This window comes from Limulus polyphemus, unplaced genomic scaffold, assembly GCF_000517525.1.
Source record: "Limulus polyphemus unplaced genomic scaffold, Limulus_polyphemus-2.1.2 Scaffold10793, whole genome shotgun sequence".
NCBI classification, from domain to species: domain Eukaryota; kingdom Metazoa; phylum Arthropoda; class Merostomata; order Xiphosura; family Limulidae; genus Limulus; species Limulus polyphemus.
In genome coordinates, this window is record NW_013676403.1 from 3920 (window position 1) to 16109 (window position 12190).

General features: G+C 31.5%; 1 long non-coding RNA gene across 1 annotated transcript; it reads right to left on the reverse strand.

Moving 5' to 3' along the window:
• Positions 1-5923: 5923 nt before the first annotated feature.
• On the reverse strand, positions 5924-11665 carry LOC111083707. The gene is made up of 2 exons (XR_002609202.1): positions 11591-11665; positions 5924-6509 (listed from the first exon to the last, which is right to left on the reverse strand). It is a non-coding gene; the product is annotated as an uncharacterized LOC111083707 (long non-coding RNA).
• Positions 11666-12190: the final 525 nt, after the last annotated feature.

The following is a 12190-nucleotide window of genomic DNA, read 5'->3' on the forward strand; positions in this document are numbered from 1 at the left end:
TTAGTTATTCAAAAGTATATATAAAACCTAAAAAAAAAAATATTTGTTTCATTTCCTCCACGTGCAAAATTTTTAAAGGCTTAGCAACCTGCATCAATCGGCAACCGAGTACAAAGGTCATAACTAGAAGAGAATTGTTTGCTTTACTTCTTTATTTACTGGCAATAATCTCTCTCTCTCTCTCTCTCTATATATATATATAATGTTTAGTAGTTGAAATGTGACTTTATTTTACAAAATACTAGTCGACTAAAACACAGCTAAGACAAGTTACTTTGTATAGATCAAAGGTCACCTTTATGTTATTTGATAAAGTAACATGAGTGCACGTGAGCTGCGCATTGTAACTTCTGTATTGTTAGCCAGGTATGGGTTAAAAGTCAATATAATAAAAATAATAAATATATATAAATGTATAATGTTATGAGATTTAAGCTATTTCGTCTAAACATTTGTTTTCGTGTTATAATTTGTGTTCATTCTAGAATGAAAGAGACATAATTTATGTTTATTTCCTAATTTTTTTTGGTTGTTGCGAGATCGGTCAAACTTGCCAAACCCGTACAGAGATTAATTACTGAAAATAACAGAAAAATATAAAGTTTTTTCTTAAGAAACGTTTAGTAACTATCCAGACATTATAAAGGTTTTGCATGTGAAATTTCAAAATTTTCTGATGCATCAAAGTATTTTTAATCTTAAAATGAAAATTACTTTGCATGATAGATAGGCAAGATGTGAAAAGAAAAAAAAGGCATGAGAGAAACATTGTTTTACAGACCTTAAGACTTAATAGAAAATTTTTTTATTTTGCGTATGAAAGCATTGTAATGTTTACTGATAAACTGCCAAATTTTGTTAACATTCACTTACTAATTTAAAAGTTATAGCAGGAAAACTATAACAAGCACAAAATGGTACGAGGTTGGTCCCAGGGACTGTACTCGTGTTGAAAGAGTTAAAGGAATGAAATCAAATTTGGTGGCCAATCTGGTAGTTACACTTATAGCATTGATGAGAATTTGACAGCAAATATTCATTCATTAGTTAGTCAGGCCACATTTTTTGTTCAACTTGAGGCATGATGGTGAATAAAAAAAATATGCAGCCAAGCTAACTAATGAACAATATTTGCTGTAAAATTCTTATCAATGCTATAAGTGTAGCTGCAGGTTTGGTTGGCAATATTGATTTAATTCCTTTAAGTCACATGCTCAATCCATTTTTGGCTACATTTGTTTTGTACGTAAGGTATTTTTTGATTAGATATCATAACTTTTTGTCAATACACACCAACAAACCACAGCAAGTAAAAAAGTGACACTCGATAGTAACCAACATTAGCTTTAGGATTGCAACTCTATTATTTGGAACAGACCTATACTTTACAGAACCAACCAGATTCTTTAAAATATATCATGGTAGTTTTTCCTTTATAATAATGCCATGGAAACTTGATTAACAGTTTCTTGTCATCACTTGCATGCACTCTGTACAGCCATATTAAGCATCATTATTTATACTAATTGCTTAAGCTAATATCACGTGACACTAAAAGCTCTTTAATTAAGAGAATTTCATAAAATTTATCAAATTTGACAATGAATAATAACTGTCCACCTGTATGATTCTTTTGAAAACTTGAGTTAGAAATTGTTAATCTTGTCCTGACCAATACTTATGTATTTGCACATGCTTTCATCCAATAGTTTTGTTGCTCTAAATCAGCCGTCTTTCATCCGACTGACAAAGAACTAAAAGTGGTCCACCTTTGCTCTTAGGTGAAACTGTAGTAAAAATTTTAGACCAATAGCTCATGCGACATTTTGCATAGGTATGCGCAAAAATTTTGTTCAAAATTAAGTAAATTTTCTTGAATAACTTTGCACATGTGACTTATATTTAGACAAAATTTGACATCTAATTGTAGGTTACAAAGATCTATCAGTGTACCAAAATTGAAAAAATCCATGAAAGTTAAGTATGTTTTTCTGTCAAATAAAGTTTCTGTACTTTCAGTAAAAAGAAAAAAAGGAAGAAATTCAATCAAAATTGGAGATTTTGTATCTCATGTATTTCTTAATGGATTACCATGAAAGTTGACATGTAAAGCAAGGGTCCAGTAGAGCACATCCACTGAAAATATGTAATAGTTTGGATTACTACAGTCTGAACTACAGATAGTGGAACATTTCTAAACTGTCACTCCTGTTAATAACACAGTGTGTCTTGCCAGTTGTTTTGTCCACACAACACACTACTGTGTGTCTTGATTATTCAGTGCTTTTATCTTATTCCTGAACAAATACTTTTGATGATGTGTATGATTAAAATTAACTGCTGTACAAAAAATATCTATTAGTGTCAAAGGCATATTTACATTTTGTCTTCAAGAAGTGTAAGAGATGATGTTCAGCTATTGTTTTTGTGCAAAATTTGTATTTTTATTTTTACTTCCATTCTTCTCTTATATTTTGCAAGATCTTATGAAAATTGTTGTTCTTTTTCCCAAATCTTTTACATATCCAAAGGCCCAGCATTAGTAATCATCAGATTTTTTTTAAGCATTGATTTCAGTTTAATCTTCCATCCTTTGTAAAGATGGCCAAAACAATGATATCAGAGGATGTTAGTGAAATAAGGAATGTGGCAATTTTCTCTATCAAAAGCTTGAGTCATTACTTCATAAATTTTGGTTTTTGACTGGAGTTGTTATCATGATACTCTTCCACTTACATGCAATGTCTGATTTTCACACTGTGTACAAAGAGGATTCACCATTCGAAAAATTTCATTTAGCAAATTTTCTTGGTAATACAGGTAGATGACCCTCACATAAGATAGCAGCTCTTCTTATCTGTAATTTTCCATTCAAAACTTATTTTTTAAGACTGTTTGTTTAGCCTCTAAATAAAAGTGTTTGCATTTAGAAATCTACTTGTTATATTTTTGTCACAAAGATAGAGAAATATCATTTTTTTTTTGCTTATTCAAATAAATCCAAGGTAATTCTTAAAACTCTATAGTTATTCCTCCTTCAGTAAGTATGATAAGAAAGAAGATGGTGCATACTGATCTTCTACCTTTTTTTTGTTTGTTTCTAGATGAAAGGGATATCTTATTCTAAAAGATCCTTTAGCATTAGAGTCTCTCTTTCCGTTACAGTATTTTATCAACTTTTTATAATCATAGCTGGATTTGTCTTAGCACAAAAGATTTTTCCTGTAATGTCTCTTCTTGGTTATATATACACTTTGATAGACTTAGGTTTTTAAACCTTGATTTTTATTTTTGATTTATTTGTCATACAGATATGTGTAATTATATTGTTTGGTTCTTTTATTTTGTATTAAGATTAATATGACAGATATAGTCTCAGGCTAAATTGTTTGGGGTCTCTGAAGTTACATTAAGTTCACCAACATACAACTAGATTGCAACTGTTACTTCTTAATAAGAAATAGATGACTAAAACATTATCATCACATCACACCTTCTCACAATAAAAATAATTAATATTGACATGCAGTGTATTTTATGAAAGTGCCACCTTTCTCTAAACAACATTGTGTTTCATAAATTACTGTAAAGATAGACCAACTACTTGTTCAATCTCTGGCTTTAGGCATTCTTTATTAGCTACTTCCCATTGCCAGTTTCCAACCACTGAATTATGCTAGTGTGAGTTTTCTATGCTGTTTGGTTAGCTAAAGAAATACTTGGTGTCATTTGGTTCATCATGAATTAACCAGTTATTAAACTAACTTGTATAAAAGTGTAAGTAAAAGTTAGCAATTTTACCTTTACTGCTGGACTTGTTTTCACAACAATGTTTTATGATGTTTAGTAATAAATGTGTAGGAGTACTCTATCAGAAAGAAAATGTAAGGAATGAGTTATTTATTATTAGGAATTAAAAATAATACGAACACAGCACATGTCTAAATGTGATTATTATAAAACTCAGTGTTGAACAGTGTTGGAAAGTGCATAAAACGTTAAGCACTGTTGAAGGTACCAGACTTTACTAAAAACATCTATGTTTTTCAGTGGGCCACTATGTAACCCCTATTCTCAAAATATTTCAACTTACACCAGATTTATACAGATTTAAATATTTGTTCATATAAAGAAAATTTAGTATCCAATTTGAATTTTTTATAAAATTTTAGAAAACTTAATAATAACATTATTGATAGAATCTATAATAAATTTTGTAACAGAGTAAAACTTTCACAGTGTATTCAACTTAAGGTCAATAGTAAGAATATATGAACATTTGGCAGGCAAGCATTCTTACTATATATTAACTGTTGTGTAACATTTTCACCTTGGTTTAATCATTTTATGGCTAGTTGTAAAGATAAAATCACATTAATAGATAAGTGTGGCACTTACAAACTTCCTTGTAACTGTGGTCTAACTTATATTGACCAAACATGTAAAAATTGTAGAAATATAGGTTTAAAGAACATAAGGAAAGTTACAGAAAAATGAAAGATAGATAAATCAACTTTAGCTGAACATAAAACTAAGAATCCTTGTTCCCATAGCGTTGATTGGAATAATATGAAATTGATTAAATATAAATTACAAATATGAAATGAATATAAATAGAATTACTAAAAATATTTAAGAATTTGAATTTAACCTTAAATATAGATGTGGGTCCAAAAAATTGTAGAAATTCATTTCTGGGAATCTTTTTTTTAAGACAGATGAAAGGTGACAGTACCATGTATGTCAAATACCTGGTCAATGATGTTTTCCTTCATGATGATGGTGAGTCTGTGATCCACCGAAACATGTAGATATTTTCAGTAAGGCCTGTCACCTTTAGCAGCTTACAAAGTATTATGTACTTTTAATCGTTGTTCAAACATTTTTGTTTTTACTAAATTATCAGGAATGTTTATCATACATAATTTCTAACAAATATTAGATCACTAATACAGGGGGGGGGGGGAGGATAGTCGAGAGTTGTTTGTAATATTATAAAAACTGTGAATTTAATCACATTCTAACCAAATGACAGTCTTATTTTGTGCAAGCACTGAACATTAACTGTATCTTAAAACGTGACACTCTAAATGAGGTAAGTATATATGATTATATCTGTTAATTCATTGTGTTTCTTTCATTACTTTAGTAAATGGTTCACATAATGTTAAATGGACTTTATTTCACAACTTATTTATCAATATGTAGATTAAACATATAAAATGTAAAAACTAAACTTTGAATATAATTTCAATACACATGTATATGTGAAAAGACAGTGATATATCGAGGTAATGCATTTAAAAAAGTGTTTATATCTTTTTTAATGCCTCAAAACAATCCTGCTATCTTTTGTAAGTGTACCTAAAGAAAACCTACTTTATACGTGGTGGTCACCATAATATGTAACTTTGTGCTTAAAGTTGAAATCCTCCTCCCTTTCCTCAATGGTAGAAACCAGTAAAAAAGTCATGTATTCCTCCCACTGACCATTTTTCAAGTCAGCTCACTAATAACTTATTTTCAGTCATGCAAACACAGAACATTGTACAAGAAGTTTACTAGACATTCTTGCACAAATATCATAATTGTTTTATAGTCAATGTATAACTATTATGTTGGTCTGATTAGAACAAGAACAAACAGTCCATATATTGATTTGAATAACTGACTTATTAGGCACTTGAACAAAATAGTTCATTTTCCTAAACAATACTGGATGCAGGCTTACCTACACAGTTTTGATACTACACAATTGATATGTTTCTCTGATACTGGACTTTCACTTGATTTGCTGAAGAGACAGTAAGATTCTCATACTTTACAGAGTGTGCTATATACCTAATATTTAATCAAAACTGATTCCAAAACCTAAAGCTGAGAAAACTGATTATATAAGATTTTACCAAATGATGCTAATGCATACAGTTTATATCCATTTTATTTACCAAACTATGTTAACATATACAGTGCCCTTTCTTCCAAAATCATTTACAAAATGGGTAATTTCAACAAGCAGTAATATAATTCAGATACATGTAAAAACAAACCAATGTTCACAACACTGCCATGTGCCTAAATTTCAACCAACCCAGTGAAATTACAAATAAATAAGTACAACAACAATTTACATTAATGGTAGTGTACATTCTTTCTCTCCCAACCAAAATGGTGAGGTTTTCTTTGCTTCCAAGTAGATTAGTAGATCTTCAAAGCACTTGCTCTTAACCTCCAGGTAGGGCTAAAGTGACTCTAGGGGTTGTTGAGCAACAAGCCCTGTCTTTACCGGGTTCACTTGGAATGTAAGCTCTTTCACCATTTCACTGGCCTCCAGAGTTTCTGCTCAAAGTGTATACCACAGGACCATAGTACCTTTAAGTCCAATTCATATGGATCATCTTTGGCATTTTCTAGTATCCACCCTTTATCCAGTACGTGGCATTTGAAAACTTCTTTGTGATTTCATAAAGACCTTCCCAGTTGCTCTGCAGCTTCGGAGATTTCCCTTTCTTCCCACAAGGTTATGTAAAAGACAAAGTCTCCAGTATTAAAGTAATATGAATGCAACTTGACATCATAGTGTCACTTCATTGTCTGTAAAGTTAACCCTCTTGCTATGGACAGGTCAAAGAGTGCATGTCATAACAATTTCAAGTTATTTTCAAGATTTAATTAAACAAATTTATTATCAATGTATGTCATTAATATTGGCATCAAATATAGTTTATAATTCAAATTTTAATATTATATTTGTTTTTAATATCTTAATTTGAAAGAAAATATTTCAAAAAATGTTAAATATCATTTAGTGTGTCGTATAGTATGTCTTATTGCATAGTTTATATTTTAATACACCTACCATACAATGTTTACAGTGGTTAACAAAAGAGAAACTCGAATTTTAAACACTGACAAGCTAAAATATAAAATAAGAACCTTCCACCTTTTTATTTGCTAAAATACCTATATATTTGGCAAATCTACCAGAGTAGCTCCTCCTACTATATTCTTTTGAAAACTCTTCTCTACTCACACCTACTTCTCTTAAGTACATGTTTATAACTAATAGAAAAAGCACATTCCAATCTACATAAATCAGACAATTGTTTGTAATTGGCTTGAATGGAAAAGCCGTATGCAAATGTTAAAGTCTACTGACTCTGAAGAGAAATGAGATTTTTTTAACCAACATATAGCTTAGTTAGAAAGCCAGATAAATTATAGTGATTTTATGTGTACCAGTATAGTAATTTGAAAATTTTTTGGTTTTCTAAAATGCATCCTTGAAATCTAAAAAAAAAAACATTGTCTTCCCCCTCCACTTGAGAGAATAAATGAGGCTAGCGGGAGACTTAGCAAGTACGAGGAATGAGTACAAATCAAAGTTGTAACATCTTAAGTACTAGAAGTTATTGTTTTTCTATATATTTTTTACCTGTTGTTCTGTGTTTTAAGGAAGATAACTAAAAATTAAGCATTTATGAGTACATAGTAATAATATATATATATACATGTTCATAAGCACTTACAAACCTATACTGCTAACTTCCGACCATCCCAGGAGGATAACTAACGTCCAAATACGTACCAAGTTTATTGTTTGGCTATATTTGCAAATTCTGGAACATACCCTCAGTGGTAAGTAAACAGGTCAAGAAAACTTTTTAGTTGACTCACATTGTCATGTCATGAGCAGTTATAAATTGAGGCTATTTTTTCATGATCTGTTTGCACACCATCTTCACTAACTACATATGTCCTAAGTATTTTGCCTCCTTCTTAAATAACAGGCACTTTTGGGGATTTATTTTGAGGTGAGCTTTGTGTAACAAATGGAACACGGTTAGGATTTCATAGGTCCAAGATTCTTCACAGTAGATGTTTGTGACTTGTTGGCAATAAATTTCAACAATAAATGGACATCACACAATTCAGTTGTTTTAAAATGATGTATTTAAAACAAGTCAAACATATGTACAAAAATTTCTTACACTATTCGTTGTCACAGTTGTATCCAGAGCTTTAATTAATTTTATATTTTTCATCAAAGTCCACCCAGTTGAGTTCAATTACTTTAGAATACATTTAGCAAAATAAGTTATTCTCCTCTACTCTGTTATCCAAATACAATCAGTGATAAATTTCTTTAAATTACCCCGTGGATTACCATAGTTGTATCCAAAGCTTTAAATAATTCTCTTTTACGTCAAAACTCCACACAGGTTGGTTCAGTTACTTTAGAACCCAATTGAAAAGATGAATTATTCTTCTCTACTCTGTTATAATAGTACAATCTGCAATTATTACACTTCAAAAAGTTGCCACTATACACACTTTTTGGCTAAATTCACAATCACCCAGTCTAACTTCCCTTTTTTTACTTTCACTTTCACTAACTTAATGTACTTGCCCTAACTAGGTCACCTATATATATATATATATATATATTGCCTGACAGAGGTCAACAACTTTCTACAAAATAAGAGATGTTATGATGTAACAATACTCACTTAAAGCAATGAGAATAATTCAGAAGGTTCGAGTAACATGACGTCAATTCACAACAATTGAACTACACAACAAATAATTTGTAAACAGTTACATAATTAACCTTGCCATAACTATGGCTTCTAAAAATAACTTACTTTTAATGTTTACACTATATAAACGAAATAATACTATTGTATTAAATTTAAAATGAACAATCATGTATAACTAACGATAAGCACCTATTCAAGAGAACTTTTTACAATATTTTTTTACATTATATACAAAAAACTGTTCATGTACAAAGTTTATTCATACAGTCTTCACCATCACTTGCAACCTCCTTTTTGGCCTCAAAGTGGAACCAATAGTTTTAGAGATACATCACCCACCTAATGATCCTCACACTAGCAATTTTGCATCTCTCAATGTATGCAAAAGGCTGATGGTCCTTCTGGATGATGAAATCCTTCCTGTAGAGGTAGTTCTGGAACTTCCGGATGGCAACTGTGATGGCCAGACACTCACTCTCATTCAATCACAGAGTAGTTCTTCTCCCTACTCAACAGTTTTTTATTTATGTACATTACTGGAAACAGTCTGTCTTCATGTTCTTATGTACTTGTAGGAGTACTGCTCCAATTCCAATGCCTGAAGCATCGGGCTGAACAATGAATGGTTTGTTGAAGTCTGCCATTCTAAGGATTGGCAAACTTCCTAACATATTATCTAACTTCTGGAATGCCATCTGCTGTGGTTGTTCTCAAACTGTGCTTCCTTCAGTTCCCATACACCTACATTGAGAATGCCACCTTTCAAGACTTGCAGGGGCTTGATGTCCTGCTTACATTTATTTTCTTGAGCTCTAGTGGTGACTGCAGTTGCTTCATCAGTCTTCTTTCTGTCTGGTTACTCCAAACTTCTACTGTCTTGTATATTTTCAATCATCAAGCCATAGATGAGTGCCTTCATACACATGGCCTCCAGGTCTCCCATGTAATATGGAGTTTCCACCTTTATTCTTACTATGGGAAACTTTCTCACTGTTTCATCAATTAGCACACACACACAGATGTACCTTGCCCATCATCTGATCATCAGATACTAGACTGGTTCTCACAGCTGCACTTAGTGTCTTCACTTTCTTGTTCCCAACATAGCCTTCAACTACTGGCATGTAGTGATTTGTTGGCACCTCTCTATGTTTGTTGCATATTCCAATCACCACTGAACTGTTGACCCATTTCCTAACTTGAGCTGACCTTCAGTCATGCACTGTTTAATCATGGAGACATCACTTCCTTTTGGTGATGAATCTAATATGGTGTTTGTATTCTGTTTGTTCTGGTAGCACCATCCAGCTGCTTTATGTTTAAATTTCTGTTGTTGCTTGTTGCTAACAGAATTGCATTCATTTGCAATGTGCCCTATTTTATATCAAGCATAACATTTCTTATCCCTTTTGTCTGTTAAATTCTTGTCTGCTTTAGTGGCATCCATGGTGATAGTCACTTTTTTCTTCTTTCTTTCCAGCTGCTTTATGTTTAAATTTTTGCTGTTGCTTGTTTCAATCATTTGCGATGTGCTCTATTTTATGACAAGCATAGCATCTCTTCTCTTTTTTGTCTGTTAAGTTCTTGTCAGCTTTAGGGGCATCCTGCCTCTGCTCAGCCACCCCTGGTTTTGACTTTAACAGATTATTCTTGTACTTGCTAGTTATACTCCTTCCATGGGCTTTCATATACTGTTCTGCCAGCTTGATCATCATGTCCACATTTTTTGGTTCTCTCTCCTTTATGAACAGGGATATGTCAGTTGAGCACATGATCATGAATTATTCATGTATTAATAGACCTGTCAGTTTTTCAAAACTATTTTCACACTTGGCTATGTCACTCTTATCTAGTGAAGTATCGTTGTAGACATGCCACAAACTGAAATACATTTTCTCTAGTTTCAAGTTTGACCTCTCTGAATTTCTGTCAAAAACCTTTCTCAGTATGTTTATAGCATTTCAGCAATGCCACTTTTAACTTTTCATAGTTTATGGCATCTTCTGACTTCATGCCTGCATAATTTGTAAGCCTTTTCCTTTGAGAAATGGGCTGATACAGACTTCCAAGTTGCCTTTGTCATATTTCTGACTTTGAGCAAACTTTTCATACCTCTTGTTTCCAACAGTTTTACCATTCTCACCATTTAATATATAAAAAAAAGATGATGCATCAACACTGTCAGTTCTCTTAACAATCTTAAACACTTCAGTCATATTCTCTCTACCTCTTTAAATTCAGAGATCTTAACTTATCCTCATATGACTACCTTTCCATCCCAGGTATCATTCTAGTAGTCTTTCTTTGAACCCTTTTCAACAATTCAATGTCTTTTCTGGGGTAAGGAGCTCAAGACTGAGAACAGTACTCCAAATGAAGCCTAACCAAATGGTCTATATAATGATATTTTAAACTTGCATTCAGTACTTCTGAAGACATAACCTACAATCATGTTTCACCTACCACTAACAACAGCATGACATAATTGTAAGATGTATTTTTTGTTACGTTATTTATATATATATATATTTATAATTGTAATTTCATTTACTTTCTTATCTATCGCAGTCTTGTATTTAATTCAGTAGTAATATCAGTTTGTTAAAATGTATAATTTATTAGTAATAATATAAATAATTATAGCAGTTTAGGACATTTGTTAAAACCTAAGTGGCAGCATAATGTCTGGTTACAAATACAAGGTTAAGCCTTAAAGTGAAATATGAATCTTCGTATCTGCCAGTAATGCCATGTAACAAATCTAGGAAGTAAAGAATGAAAGAACCCCTGAGTATCACTTAGTTTTTTAATATTTGACTTGTAGATTTTTAATGTTTAATAAATTAAGCAAAATCCTGAACATTCAAAATTTACTAACATTTAAACTCTAAACTATTAACACTCCTATCATAAACATGTAAAATAATATTGAAGTATCTGGAATAATAAGTCTGGAAAATGATGATAGTACAGACTTCTTTTCACTAAAGTAAAAATGTACAATATAATATGTGATGTAGAGGCCTATTATATTCTTTGATTCACTATACCTTCTTCCTTGGCCTGCAGTTTCACCCATTCAAGTCTCATTAGCACAGCTTGAGTCAGCAAACCAAAGAAATGCATATTTCCTCAATTCAAAAACAAAAAGAATAGAAAGGAACATTTATAGAAATCATAAGAAAATGTTAAACCTATATTTTTACTCTATTGTGTGGTAGTCTTATTCCTGTTCGGAGGAAAATGCTTAAAAATCAAGAAATGGATAATGTATTCTTAAGGAGTGATAGGTTCTTAGCAAAAATACATCGACAAGTGAGTTGTTTTGTTTACACACAAAACTCTTTGCAGCTGTAGAGAAACAAAAATATTAATTTTTTTAGACATTTTGCTTCATGAATTACACTACATATATTGATTCTAAAATATGTTTGAGTTAAAACTGTTGAAATGTGCCATTGCATTTAATCTATTATTTAGTATTATACAATGGATCAAATGTTTGATAATGATCTTACAGATTTATTTTCTTTAGTTTACTATAAAGAGCTTAAAAACTTCATAAATATTTTACACACAGCACCATTATAAGAAGCCTTACTGAATATTGTTGCGTCATCGAGGTCACGTGACTGGTGTGGCGCCACCTA